This window comes from Lissotriton vulgaris, chromosome 4_1 (genome assembly GCF_964263255.1).
Source record: "Lissotriton vulgaris chromosome 4_1, aLisVul1.2, whole genome shotgun sequence".
In the NCBI taxonomy this organism is placed as follows: Eukaryota; Metazoa; Chordata; class Amphibia; order Caudata; family Salamandridae; genus Lissotriton; species Lissotriton vulgaris.
This window is the reverse complement of record NC_141691.1, coordinates 2,057,903,904-2,057,920,008: the sequence shown is the minus strand read 5'-3', so window position 1 is coordinate 2,057,920,008 and position 16,105 is coordinate 2,057,903,904.

Here is a 16,105-nt window from a genome sequence, read left to right as displayed (position 1 = left end):
AGCGGAGCCATGTAGATGTTGAACAGGGTGGGGCTGATAGAGGATCCTTGTTGTACTCAACAGGTGTTTCGAGTTGGTTCTGAGCGAAACGGGGGGAGTCTGACTTGTTGCGTTCTGCCAGAGAGGAAAAAGAGGATCCAGTTGATGGCTTTGTTCCAGATTCCTGCGTCATGGAGTCTGTGGGCTGGGTGTGGCGAGAGACAGTGTCAAAGGTCAGAGAGATGTCCAGGAGGTTGAGGGACACAGTCTCTCCTCTGTCAAGGAGGGCGCAGATGTCATCGGTTGCTACAAGAAGTGTAGCAACAGATGTATGGTTTTGCTGCTGTGGTTCTTCCTGAAGCCTGACTGGGAGGAGTGGAGGCTGTTGTTTTCTTCGATGAAGGCGGCAAGTTCGGTTTTGATGGCTTTTTGCATGACTTTGGCTGGATAAAGGAGTAGGGAGATTGGTCTGAAATTCTTGAGGTAGGTGGTGTCTGCTGAAGGTTTTTTCAGGAGGGGGTTGATCTCGTTGTTTGTCCACTTATTGGGGAAGGTAGCAGTCTGAAGGAGTGGTTAATGATACTTTAGAGGTGAAGCGGTGATGTCTGGGGCTCTGTGGTAGATGTGTTTTGGGCAGTGGTCCATGGGGGCCCTTGAGAGTATGGTTTTCATTATCAAAGTTCCTTAGATGCTGGGGTAGTCCAGCTCTCTGGTGTCGGCTGTGTGCTGCTGGAATCGGTTGGTGGGGTTTCCCCGTGGGGGTTGTTGTCATTGAAGGTATCATAGATGGTCTTTATTTTGTGATGGAAGAAAGCGCTGAGTCTGTCACAGAGGTCCTGGGAGGGAGTGATAGGACATTCACTGTCTTGATCTCCTTGAGGGTGAGACTTTGATGTAGATCTGTGTGTCATCTGCATACATATGGGAAGAGATGTTGGAACTACACAGTATTACAGATAGTGGTTCCAGATATAGATTAGAAAGAGGGGAGGGAGAAGATTTTGATTAAATAAGACTCTTTAAAAGCGGTACCACAAAAAAGATTTAAACGATTCCAAAACGGTTTCTCCAAAACCTATCCTGTTTTTTGAGTAGATCTAGTAATTTCTCATGGTTAACTGTGTTGAATGCCCATGATAGGTCCAGAATAATTAACAGACACATTTTGTCTCGGTCTAGTGCTTGTAGGGCGTCAACCAGTATATGGAGGATTGTACTTTAAGTACTGTGATCTGGCATAAGGCCCAATTGTCATGCATCTAGCAGATACAATTTTGTGATTTGCTAGCTAAGTTGTTGTTGCACGCATTTTTTTAAGCACTTTCGCTTGAGGTTGAATAATGGATACTTATCAGAAATTGTTCGGCACAGCAGGGTTTAGTTTTTGTGTTTTTAAAATGGAGATGACTTGGCATAAATTTGGACAATCAGGTATGGAACCTTTTGTCACAGAGATGTTGAATATTGTGGTTCAGATGGGTATGATAACTTGGTTGGTGGAAGATAGGCAGTTGGAGGGGAGCGGGTCATTGAAGTGGGTATTCAGTGTTATGGACAACAGGATTTTGGAGATGTTGTGGACATCATATAGATTGGAAGTAGACCACTGAGCTTCATTTTTGGGTACTTTCAGATGAGAGTGTGCAGGTTTATTGATTTGTGCCACAGACGGGTGAGACAGGTCGGTAGCAACAGGTTTCAGATCAATTTCCAATGCAGTGATTTTGGCTGAGAAGTAGCATGAGAACTCATGACAGTTTATCTGAGATTATGTTGTGTCTTTAGAGTATTTGGCCAATTGGTTTGATTGTTGTTTTACCATTTCAAAGAGCTTACAAGGTCTATTTTTAGCGTTCTCAAACTCCAATCTAAAGAATTATTTTGTTGAATTGAGAATGCTTTTGTTTTACGCCTTTCTTGTCTTTCTAGGAAGTTTTAGCTGGGACGGTAAAGGGTTTTGTCTCCATATCCATTCTGTTTGTCTCAGATTTCTTCTTTGCAGGTTTAGGGACTGTTAAACCAAGCATTCATGTCTTTGACTTGGATTCTTTTCAATTTTAACAGAAGCAGTCAATTATATCTGACATTGTTGAGTTGTAGTGTTCCGCAAGTTTGCTGACATTTGAAAGTTTAGATGGAGGGGGAAGATTTATCTCCCATTGTGCTGCCAGTTTCTCATGGTCTAAGCTTTTTGTATCCCTGACCCAATATTTCGGTTTCACTGATTGAGTTGGACTTTCCTTGATTATACCCTGTATACGGAGGGTAATAATGTGGTAGTCTGACCAGTGACAAGGAGAAATCGAAGATAACATGTAAGCGTTTTACTTTGAGACAATCTAATCCAATATAGAGCCTTCTGTGTGAGTTGGCAAAGTGTAGGCTCATGTAAGATTTTAGTCTACTAGGAAATCTTTAAAGATGTTAACCTGATTATCATTAAGGTCATTCCAATGTAGATTAAAATCCCCCTGGAAAATATCATTGGAGTGGGGGAAACGTTTGCAGTGATGATTTCCATGAGGTGGCCGATGAAAGGTTCACGTTAAAAAGAAAAAGGAGGACCCCACACAGACTAATAGGGGACTGGGGGGATAGTAAATTTTCAAAATAAAGGACCTGGGCGTCCCCACGGAAGGACAGTCTAGGACTGTTTATCACACCTAGTTGCTGGAATCTAGGGTGAGGGTACCGTTTGTCAGGAAACAACTTTATAAAGCATGCCAATAATCTGGCGGGAAAGGTAAAGTTACAATGATTCGGGCTTAATTACTATCCGTGTATGTTCAAAAAGAGCTATGTACATTTGTTATCCTAGTCAATTGTATCCCTAAAGATGCCAACTATTATAAAAAGGGGGCTGTTATCTCACCGTACAATCAACATTATATAATCAACATTAGAAATGACAGTTTACTGGTAATGCCCACAATGAACTGGAAGGCCTAGTTTTCACAAAAAATTATTATATACAGGACCTGTGATTCTTTGTTTTTAATTGTTTTATGCAAATGTGTTAACATTGTTTCTTTGATGAATTGTATACTTTGTGATGATGAAATTTTTTTAAACTTATATGTATAATAAATGTGTAACAGAGCAACTCCTGGTGTGGTAAACTTTTTTTAACATGCACTGAAGACATTGACTTATGTATATAATAATTTTTTGTGAAAACTAGGCCTTCCAGTTCATTGTGGGCATTACCAGTAAACTGTCATTTCTAATGTTGATTATATAATGTTGATTGTACGGTGAGATAACAGCCCCCTTTTTATAATAGTTGGCATCTTTAGGGATACAATTGACTAGGATAACAAATGTACATAGCTCTTTTTGAACATACACGGATAGTAATTAAGCCCGAATCATTGTAACTTTACCTTTCCCGCCAGATTATTGGCATGCTTTATAAAGTTGTTTCCTGACAAACGGTACCCTCACCCTAGATTCCAGCAACTAGGTGTGATAAACAGTCCTAGACTGTCCTTCCGTGGGGACGCCCAGGTCCTTTACGATGAAAGGTTCATACTTACCCGGTGAATGGTAAAAGGGGTGCACTTTGCACCATTGGTTAGATTCATTCCTTATGGAAAGTGCAAGATATTTGCAGGAATCAAGATTATCTGAGTGATGTTGAGTAACAGAGGGGTCGGAGCGGTAAATGCAAGCCATACCTCTCCTTTTTTTCAATTGTCTGTCTAGTCTCACAATGTTGTAGTTTTGAGGGACCAATAGATCCATGCAGAGCGATGAAGCTTAGTTGAGCCACAATCCAGTTAAGATTGACACATATACTTCTTGGGTCAGGATGAGTTTGGCGATGTCTGAGGCGTGCTTCACTGCTGATCGGCAGTTGAGTAGAAGTCCCGAGAGCGAAGTTAATGGTTCCCTCGGAGTGTGTTGTGCATAGAGGTGGATAAATATACTCTCTTGAGGTTATTGCTGTTTACCCTTCTGTTTCTGATTGTGGACGTTCTATGTGCGTTCACTATGAACCGCACAAATTTTGTTTTCATCTTCCCTGATGGGGAGACTGGAAGGATCGAGAGTAGCCTCATAGGATAGTAGAAGAGCTAGAGTTTTGTCCTCTAGTTTTGGGCCTTCTCTTAGATCCACAGAGGGCTGTCTAAAGGTAAGTGATGTTAGAAAAGGCTTGCACTAATCAGAGATAATTACTACGGCTAGTGTAGCTGAACCGCTAATACATTCCATACCCTGTTATTGGAGGGTTTTACAAGATGGCCGCTTCTTTGTATGGACGTAACCACCCAAGTCCTATTTTTCTTTCTGGTATCCGAGGTGCGCTGGTCCTCTTTCCAATATCAGTGCCCTCTTTTCTTTGCTAGAGGATGTTTCAAAATGGCCGACTTTTTTGTGATAGTCTACTCAAGTCCTATTTTTCTCTCTGGTATCAGAGCTAGGATTAATCTTCTTTCTATTATCAGTGCTCTCTTACCTGGTTAGAGGGCCTGAGGACCACTCATCAGCCGACCACATTGACCCTGTGGCAAATTATGTTTAAGAATTAAATATATCCTGGGGGCAGGGCTGTAAAGTGGCTATCCTGCAGCAAGCGCTAAAGATCCGGTGGTCTTACTTGGCGTGGAGAGAGTGTTCTGCGTCCTTCATGGCCCAGCAACCAAATTTACTGCCTTGGCTCAATTGCCTCTCATGTAGGGGAGGAAGGACACAGGGACGGTCCCGTCATCCACAAGTGCTTCCCACCTGCCCTCCAGGGTTGAAACTTGTAGAGGTCTAGACAATGACTCGGGAACGAGAGGCCCCTGGGGAAGTCAGTGAGTCTCCTGGAGCCTAACACCTGTCTTCAATAGCAAGGTCTGGGCTGAGCCACCCAGTTTAAGCCCCATACAGTAGTGCCTGCTTTTTTTCCCACCTTTGTACTTTGAAAATAAACTCTTTGAACCTTCCTATCTGTGCCCCCTGGGTTTTATTTTGAATATTCAGTAAAGAATCATATACATTCTTGACATCATAAAGACTTTGGGGACCCTGTGCCAAACTTATTTTGGGAACCCCTGTTTAAAACTGCTTTGAATGTATGATCCAATGTCAGCTCTTTCATGCCCCCTTCGGCCAGGTCACTGACAGTGCCCAGGCACATTGGTTTAAATTCAGTATAATATTATATAATCCAACTAATATTCAGGGATAGTGATGTGTGTCTTTAATATTGCAATACAGCACAAGTTTATAACACTACTGCAAATAATCTCTTTGACACCCTCCTATTTCTCATATGTGAGGCCCTGTTTTGATTGAAAGAAACTTTTTTTATGGATGTTGCATGAAAGATAAACAATGTAAAATGTCTGTACCAGACTCTTACACAAAACCAACATTGAATGTAAAACAAAGGAAACATTATCTAAAACTATTTGCTTAGGAAATATTCAAGGTCATCAGGGGTTCCCCTGACTGGCTGAGACCCTGGGCAAGAGCCCACTTTGTTAAATGCCTTAAAACATCTCTTTTTAAAAACAATAATCAATATATGTGACATTTAAAATAGTTAATTTATGTTTGTGTTTTAGGGAAAAAATGAAATTTATAATATTTATTCCGTTTTATCTTGCTTGAGTAGTAACTGATTTTACATGTTTTTTTGAAGGGATCACTGTGGTTCCCACAATGTCTGACAAACTGACACCCAATAATTTCTGAAAGTCTTTCAGGCAGAAGTTTCCAGATAATTGACAGTTCAGCAGTGAAATGAAAAAATATGCATTATGAAGGCCAAAGAATATTTAAGCTCATAAATTTCGACTTCTGTCGACCCCCAGTGAAGCATTATTGGAATCCGGGGACCCTCATTTAATCATTATTGAAAGCTATTAAGATGATTTGAACCTACCAATAATCAAAAATACAAAAACAAGTATACATCAACCAAGTTCTCATATAGTGAAATATTTTATTTCACAACCAAATGGAGAAAAAATGTTCCCATTTAAAATATTGCTGCTTTATTTGTATGTAGTATTTTAATATCAATGCATTAATTGTATTATTATTTCATTGTGAAACAATCACAGACCCCCTAGGTAGGCCTCACGGACCCCCAGGTTAACGTCCTACCTCTTCCATTTCCTGCACTAATAAAAGTTGTGCTCCTCCGTTTCTGTCAGCATTAGTAATGTGTCGTATGTCATGCTAGATTTTGTGCACTACTGGTGGCTTCTTTAAGGAGCTTGAGGGAAGGATGGCAAGGGAATGAGAGCTACAACAGTGTGTTGTTTGTGAATGTATATTTAATACACGGGGCTACTGCCTCTAAGGTGGATTTGTCATGGCAGACACAACAATATGAAAGGAAGTACTTCCATTATAATTTGGCCCGCTTTATTTGTGCATATTTATCTTTGCTGCAATAACATCAAATGGCCAAGAAGTTCTGCAAAATTACAAATGTAAGTATTCCAAATGTGAGCCAGAAGTTTGCACTAATTTTTAGCATGAAATGTGTGTCCAATGTGGATGCAGAATTGTGCATGATGCAAACAACAGTCCTTCGCTTTCAGTACACTTGCATTGTTGCCATCATAGGATTTTTACCAGGATGAATCTCAATTACGCTTTCTGACATAGTGCGTAATATCAGGTATTTTGTGTTACAATCACAATGCAAAATGCTGAACAAATACCCAACATTGTTCGACCGTAAATTGCATTCCATCCTGGCTTGCGTTATACCCAGCTCCATCTACATGAAGGTGCAGGGCACAGATTTGGATTGTGACGGTGGTGTGAGTGGTTAGCTTACAGTCCTGAGACAGAGATATGGTTGACATTGCGTTTTAGTGCGATAATGAGGAGTACCACACTGAAATGGGTTAGTCTAACGCCAGATGTGTGGTACTTAGCAGGACTACAGCCATGGCCTGTCATGTCCTGGCAGCCATTGCTCTACACTACTTTTGACTGTCATCTAGTCCCCAAGTGTTGGCTTTGCTTGAAATGTATGGTTGTGCTTTAGTTGACCTTTTACAGGAGGAAGATTTGAGTTTTATATTTTGTGGCGCTTCATGGGGTACCCAGAAATAATGTTTTTAAGATCCCTTCTTCTAAGGCCCCAATCTGATGATTTCATAGTTGTTTAGTCTTAATGGTCCTATTTTTTTTTTAATAGTTCATGAAATGTATCTAGAATTTGCATGGGGGTCTCGGAGCATGTGCAGTTCCTTCATACCGCCCGTGATGCTTTTGATTCTTCCAGGACCGAACATAGCACGATACGGGAAATCCAGTCAAATCTCCAACTATCGGGATTCTTTTAATTATAACGCTGGAAAGAGCAATGATGGGAACCGTGAACAAGACTTCAAGGGAGCCCATTGCAGCCGCACAGGCTTTGAGAAGAATGCATGGTGGAAAGTGGAATTGAGGCGGAAGCGTGAAATCGGTGCCGTTGTATTGTACAACCGAATGGACTGCTGCCAGGAGCAACTACACGGGGCCATTATCATGGTTGAGGACTATCGTGGAATCGTCGGCCCAATGTAAGTCACTGTTATGTATTTTAATCATTTTTGTTCAATTTACAGTAATAGTCATTTTGGATTACCGCGGGGGGGGGGGAGGGTAGGGGGGGACATGGACCAAATTTGCAAATGTGTAAATGAATGGGAAACACGGTGCCCAAATATTGATAGAACCCGTTTTACAGGCGCTATTTCCATTTTCAAAAATGTGCTTATTATGTTATGTTGTATATTATTTAGTGTGCTTGTAAGAAGTTGGATTTTTTGGTTGAGGGGGGTCAGTATCCTGTCAGGGTGAACCACAAAGGTCAATAAATAAACCGGTGCATAACCCTCTGGTAGCTTGGTGAAAAAGCTTGCAGGCTTAACTTAGAAGCAATGTTTACAGTATTTAGACAGCACACAAACAGTAATAAAGTAAAAACATAATTCAAGTAAAATGTAGTACATCATTTGACAACAGAACGACTGAAACACAACCACTAGAAATATGCAATTTTCAAAGATTTAAACTAACTATAGAGCCTAAAACCAAAAAAGGTACACTTGTGGTTATCAGATTATTTATTTATTTATAAAGTTTTATATAGTGGAAACGTGATCCCGAGGGATATCAGATCATTTTAGAATTTGAGGGAAAGGAAGCTAACAGTTCAGTACATGAGTCAAATGGGAATATAAAACAGACAGTGTATCAAATTGGGCTCACATAACAAGGCCAGTTACAAATCCTAGGGGTCAGCAAAGAATGGGCTAGTAACTGATAAATAGCGACATAGGAGGAGAGCAAATGATTCAACAAGAGAAGAAGAGAAAAGAAATGATTAGCATCCACCTCTGGGCTTGAAAGAGTAAGTCCAATGCATAAGAGCAGACGATCACGCACCCTATTAAGGCAGGAACTTGCTTATGTGGAATCTTTTTGCTTCCCATTTGAAAGCAAACTTGGAAGAGATTCTACAAATTTCTGGTGGAATAGAGTTCTAGATTTTCATTGAAGAGCTGGAGAAAGCATGTTGGCATGTTCTCTTTTTGTGAAAGATCTGAGGTTTCAAGAGGAGAGAGTTAGCACTCCTAGATAGTCTACCCCCTGCGGATAGTTCTAGCTTTTGAGCTAGATAGTTGGGGTTTTTGGAGTAGAGGGCTTTCTGAGAAAGGCAGGAAATCTTTAGCTGTATTCTTGTGTCGTAGGGCAGCCAGTTTAGAAATTTTAAGACATGGGAAGATGTGTGCATTTCACTTGGTGCCCGTAACCAATCTGGCAGCCGCATTCAATGATGCCCTTAGTGGGGCCAAGGTATATTTGGGGAGGCCACAGAGCTTTGCACTGCCATACTCAAGCCTCGACCAAACAAGCACTTGGACCACTTGCTTGGAGTCAGTTTGTTGTAGGAAAGGTTTGAGATTCCTGAGTATCTTCAGAAGGTGGTTAGCTCCCGTGCACACAATGCTGATATGAGTCTTCATGTTCAAGTGCTTGTCCAGGGTGATTTCGAGAGATTTAGCTGAGTCAATAATGCTGGGGGAGCAGTTGAAGGCGTTGAGTTGGTTCTTTCAGAGGTCGAACTTACGAGTGTGTTTCGGGGGAGAAATGAGGAGGAATTCTTTTTTGGAGGTGTTTAGCAGGAGGTGGTTCTCAATTAACCTGTTTTGAGTAGTCAATAGAGTGGAGTTGAGTGAAGTGATGTTATCTGGGGAGGAGATTTTCAGATAGAGTGGGTGTCATCTGCATGCATATGGAACAGAATGTCCATGGAATTTAGTTCATTAGCTGGTGGTTCCAGGATCAGGTTGAAAAGTATGGGCGACAGTGTGGACCCTTGGGGAACCCCCGTGGATACTGGTGATGGCTGGGAGAGAGAGGGGTTTGTCTTCACTCTTTGGGATCTGTGCTGGAGGAAGGACGAGAACCATTGCAGCACGTGACCAGAGAGGCCCTTCCTGTACTCCCGAATGGCTAGGAGGTTGTTGTGAATGACAGTGTGAAATGCTGAGGAAAGGTCAAGTAGGATAAGGAGGCAAGATTCATTACGGTCAAGATTTTTAAAAATGTCATCCATCATATGAGTGAGAGCCGATTCAGTGCTGTGCCCACTACGAAAGCCAGATTGATGTTGGTTCAGGAGATGGAAAATTTCGATGTGCATACAGAGTTGCAACTGGACACATTTTTCTAAGAGCATTGCTAGTGTCGGGATGCTAGCGATAGGTTAAAAGTTGTTAATGTCAGCGCCGTCTGTGGTATTTTTTTTAGTATAGGTGTTACCTGTGCAGCTTTTAGGCATTCTGAGATCTTATCTTGTGACAAAGATGCATTGATGATCTTTGTCCAGATGGGAGAGACAGCATCCTTAATTTCTTTGAAGCTGGAAGGTGGTAAGGGGTTGCTGAAGTGATTAGATGGGTTGATACTCCGAAGAACCTTTTTGATGTTAATTCCATTAAGGGATGTAAAGGTGTCCCAGGAAGCATTGTTCTTGATACCCCGGCTACTCGGTTCGAACTTGTCTAGTAAGGGCGGGAGGGCACAGACCCATTATGTAGCAGTAGAGCCCGCCTGCTTTCCGGATCCATGTTGCTGAGTCTTGATTTCTCAGCAAAAAAAGCAGCCAGATCATCACATGAGGGAGGGCTGACTTCAGAGTCAGATTGGTTACGGGCCTCCACCAATTGTTGTTTATCCAGTTCAAAAAGTTTCTTGTGGCGATTTGCAGCTTAGTTAAGTTGGAATCTGAAATAGTCTACCTTAGCTCACTTGATTTGCTCATTATAAGAGCTTCTTGGCGATCTAAGGATTTTTAGATGTTTGTGTATGGAGAGGATCTCCTGGAGCGTTCGATTGCCCTTAGGTTGCGGTGTTCCGAGTTTAGGTTGCTGTTAAACCATGGTTTGGATATTTTTGAAGATGCATTTTGTGGTTGGAGAGGAGCCATGGAATACATGATGCTAGAGATAGTAGAGTTGTAAAAGTCTCTGAGTGCATGGATCTCAGACACGTGCACTTGGGAAAAGAGGGCAAATTTACCACGGGTTGCTAGATCAGCTGTGTTGATATCGCGGAGGTCCCATTTCCAAATCTTCTGTTTCGTTGGTTGACCTTCCTCAGAGACACCTCCATGTTGATATGGAGGTAAATGCTGTGATTGTCGGACCAATCACAGGGATGATGGAATCCATTGTGATGATGTGTCCTTTGGTGATGATGAGGTCCAGAGTTTCCCCTTCAATATGGGCAGGCTGGTCACAATGTTGAATCAACTCATGATCACTCAAGAAAGAATTGATGCATGTTACTGCTTGGTCATTAGGATTCGACCAGTGAATGTTGAAATCACCAAGGTAGACGTTGGACAGCACGGAATCCATATTGCCAGAGATGATTTCCATCAATTGTTCGATGAAGAGGAGGTTGTCCCCGGGGGGTGATAGAATTTGTGTGTGTAGTTTGCACACCAGGTGATTGTTACTAGAGATGTTGCGACAAAGGTATTTGCATGTTGATTGCGTAGAAGACTTTGAGAGGGATACCTTGAGTGTTCTCTGATGTATAAAAGCTAGGCCACTTCCCAGCTTCTTAGCTCTTTCTAGACAAATTATGTCATGGGTAGGGGCATTAGGAGGTCTAGGATAGGAGTGGATGAGGAATTGAGCCAAGTTTCAGTGAGGATGATGATGCCTATCTCAGTGTGGTAGATGAGGTTGAAAATATTGGAGGTGTGACAAGTGAAGATGAGTGAAAGTCACAAGTTCAGGCTGACCGCAGTGAAGCACAGGCCAGTAAGATTGAGATTTTTGCATGTTTGCTTTAGCTCTCTCAAATAGTTGTCCCATTATCCCACAGACTGAAATCCCCTAACAGGATCATCCTAGAGTGTGTTAGGGTCAAATCAGTAATGGTGTCAAGTAATGTTTGATACTGCGTATCTGACCCTGGGGGCCTATAACAGACATTCCAGTAATTAGCCTCCCTTTGTTCTCCTGAAGTGAGAAACCCAGCAGTTCTATCCTGGTGACTACCTCTATCTAAAAGGGCGCAAAATCCCATTCTTCCTTGTCAAATACCCTAACTCCTCCTCCTCTCCCCGTCCCCCTTGGTTTGTGGAAAATGTTATAGCCCTCTGGGCATGCAAGGCCTAGTTCCACAAGGGAGTCTGGGCGAGTCTCTATGATGTAGAGCAAACAGCAGATCTCTAGTTTTTGGTCATTGCTACCAGTCACTGGAGCACAATGAGTTACATTTGTCAGAGCTTTGTACTGATGTTTGAACGTGGGCATCAAGTTCTCTGCATGAACAGTCCCGTTTGCAATTGTCAAGAGCCCAAAACTTCAGGATTTTCCCTTTTTTATCTTCAGAGGGGTGCACTCTAATGCCAACAAGACTCCAGGACCTGGAAGCAGTGCTTAATTTATAAAATATGACGTGCAGGTGCTCAAATGTTTGTCAGAGGCCACACCTACTTTTCCTCTTGCTCCACCCACTTCCTCCAGCAGATGTTTGGAATACATTAACTAAAATCACTACTGCATTGAAGAGGAACAATTTCAGGGCTCTATGTGCTCATTTAGGGAAAGAACAATACTGGGGTATGCCATTTTTAACAGAGTCTCTAAGTTCAAAGATCCAACTTTTACATAGCTTATGTGACAAAATAAACCGCAATGTTGTGAAAACACTCTAAGCAGATAAACTGAATAAAATCATGAAATACACTTGAATGAGTCAGTCACTGTCACTTCCAATGGCTGAGGGGAGTTAATCAGAGTATTTGGTTAAAGTGATTACTTTTAGAAAAACCATTGAAAAAAGATGATTACCAATTGGGCTTGTTACTATAACTTACTCCCCTGGAGCTATATGTGTATTTATTAGACATTCAGAATAGTAAAAAAAATATGTAGTTCTGTATCACACAGACAAGACAGAGATTAGAAAAGAGGCATATACTCAAAATATGACTATTTAATTTAAGATTTGTGTCTTAACATAAAGCACATAAAAATTTTATCTTTCCCCCGAAAAGCCCTAGAGGCCAAAGGAATAGGTAGTGGCTGGGAAGTTTGAATAGGACCGTATCTCAAGTAAGGTATTCCTATCAGTGCAAAATGACTATAGTGCCATACAAAATATAAATAAATAGAGACAAAATAACTAAGAATAAATTATATAAATTCAAATAAATACATGCTCTAAAATGAAAACTGAAAAAGCAAGAAAAGTCTTGTAAAAACAAAATTAATAAAATATATAAAAAAGAAAAATAAATATAACATCCAAAGAAGAGACATAAATATTACAAAATATTAAATAATTTGACACTCTCAACAAAGTAAATGCAAATAAATAACCTATACAAACTACAATGATAATTAAATATCCAAAAACGGTAAAGCTTAAATTTTTCAAAACATTGCAATGACACGTGTTTTGTTAGTTGGACTGGGATAACATCTATTTTCCTAGAAAAGCCCAAAAACAGTCTAATTTGCTTGTGCATTTCAAGTCTTCATCTTTCCTTGCTTTACTCCTAGTATCATTAGCTGCTCTCCGTCCTTTTGCAAGCCTTGACTGAACACAGGGGATAGGGTTGAATCTATTGAAAGGTGGGTCAACAAGAATCAAAAACATTAAAGAAGATGTTGTTTCAGTCAGCAATGATACTCTAGCAGATGTGCATATAAGATTCATTTGAGAAAAGCCCCGCTCACATTCTGCAGTACTGATAGCAATAATGTGTAAGGCCATCAAAAGCTCCTTGAACTGCTTTTTAATTTCTTTTCCTCCAGATTCCTTTTACTCTTTGTAAGCATGTATGGTTTCTCAGCAGGCAATTTTGAATCATTTACACAGAGACTCAATATCATTTTCACCATAAAGAACAGGTAGCTCATCAAGCCAGTACTGTTTGTATAAAACTTTCACCTCTTTAATGAGTATGTCAGTAGAATTAGTACTTCCTGCAGACAACAAACGATGTGTTCAATTGTTTTGCAAGGATACGAGAAAACTGTCCCTGTTCAATGATTTTGTCAGTGGTCTTTCCTTTGTGCAGCATGAAATCTTGGAATATATTTTTTTCCAAAGCGTTTTTACACTGGGAGAAATGGTTCCCTTGCCTGTCTAACGTTGCCTCAAACACTGCTAATTGCAGGCAAATAGCGTGATGAGCATCAATCATTGTAGAAACACATTTCTGTAACTCGAGTAATAACCCTGATAACTCCTGAAGAGCATTACAAATGAGGCCACGATTAGCAACAAACTGGATAGATGATAACTGCCTTCCTAGGCTTGTGTACAAATTTCATGGTGAACTGTCACGGAAGCCATCATCAGCTGCACTATTAAAGTGCTTGTAGAGAGCAGGATAAGCATTCCAAATAGCCTCCACTGTTCTGAAGCTTGATGCAACCCAATGATGCAACCCAATGAGTATCTAACACTCTACCCATTCTTTAAAGCTAACTGTCAAGAGCTTCTGCACATTCCTTTAGCTCCAAACGGTTTTTAAGAGATGTGGCAAATAGAGAATACAGCTTATCAAGTAAGTTTATCAAATATTTGTAGCATCAATATCTTTCATGACATCATGAAGGGCAATTTCAGGCTATGTGTTGAGCAGTGCCAGGCTACAATATTGGGAGAGTTTTTATCTTGCAACTTCTTTACAACACCCCTGTGACAGCCAATGATCACTGTAGCTCCATCAAAGACATTCAAATTCTTTAAAGTTTGCCTCACTTCTAAGCTTTGGCTTCTGGTATTACAACAAAAGCAGTGTGAGGTGGCAGTGTGCAGAGTTAGTTACACACTGTGATTCACAGAAATTAATCGACACTCGGGCGGGACTGGGAACTCAAAGCAGCCCTAGCAAGTCTTAGTAGACCAGCCTTCATACAGTGTGAAGCAAGCGAGCGACTGCTAGAGGTGTTTGCATGGAGGGGAATTCTCCCCTCAAGAACATTTTGTAAAAAGAAAACCAAAATGGTGAACAACACATTTTCTACTACATATTTAGCTGTATTAACTTTCAAAGCATAGTAAATCATAAATGATGACCTGACATAAGTACCCAGGCCAGCAAGCATGGAAATGTCACACATAAGCACCTATGCTATAAACCATAGAAAGGTATGTCACACATAGGCATCCATTCCAGGCCATAAACCCTGGAAATGTCACATATAAGCACCCAGGTTAGGAAGCATGGAAATCTCTTACACATAAGAACTTAGACAAGGAAGCATGGAAACTTCACATAAAGGCACCCAGCTCAGAAATCATAGAAACGTCACACAAAAGCACCCCGGCCAGAAAGCATTGAATTCTAATACACAAATGCACCTAGGCAAGAAAGCATGAAAATCTCAAAGAAAGGCACCCAAGCCAGTGGCACTGGAACAATTTTCAGAGTGTTGGTGCTGCCCTCAATGTTACATCACTGAAGAAATGATAAGATTGTGAAAAATCCAAATTTCAGGTGGTGAGGGTGTGGTTAGGTATGTTGCGGTAGAGCATTTTGAAGACCACTGATAGTTGAGTGGTGTTGTTGCACTGTATGAACCAAATCTTCAACAATCCTAAACTCGCCAAGTGCCTCAACCTCCTGCTCTATCCAGTGCTGTGGTATGATTCCTGAATTTTGGCTGATGCTTTGGACAGATGAGTAGCTACCAGACAGCCTTAGTCATTATTTGCTAATGATATTTATGTAGGCATATCTCCACAAAACAACAGTAACGAGTCAAGATGGCTCAACATGGGTCTCTAAAGTAAAGTGTATCCTGTGAGGAAGACAGGTTGAATAGAGGTGACCCGCGTCCTGTCGTCCCATTCCATATGTTTACTCTGGTACCTACAGGGCTTGGTACTTTGACTTATGGCAATCTCAGGAATGGGCTGGTGAGGTGAGCTGACCTCCCTCTAAATGGGTAAAACTGACTTTCCCAGATCAGAAAAGCAGACCTGTGCCTTGGGCTAAGGCCTCAAGAGCACTTTGCAGGTAGAGTTTAGGCCTTTGTTTAATGGTAAGAAGAATGAAACTGAAAGCTATCTTGAAATTATCCCAGAGATGCTGTGCTGCAAAAGCAAACAATTCCTGGAAAAAATAAATCCGCAGAAGTCCCTGAAGAAAGCCATTGACACGAAGAGTCCACAGGGCCGCCAGTTTAATCAACTGCTCTGGTGGCGCGTATTATAGATTGTTTTGAAGTTCAAATTAGATTAATGGAGGACAGTGCAGGGCTGCCAGCTGACGCTGACCTACTCCTTTCAGTTGTTTTTGCACATCATCTCTTTAATACATATAAAGACACAGCACGATTACATTACAAATTTACAAGCACAACAGTAGCATGCCCCACACTTAAAAAGTCTTTAATACTATGCTGGGCTAATTCATTATTAGGTGTGCTGTGTGTGCAAATACTTATTTACTGCCTGGTACAGGAAAGAACACAACCAGTTTTTTTAACATCATGCTTTTTATGTGATTTATATATATATATATATTGCACATCATGTTTTTTACACCTATTTCGGATCTATGTTAATAACCTTGCAACTGCTTACTGCTCAAATCAAATGGCAGGCAATGGAGCCATGGGCCGTCAGGCCTGTCACCCAC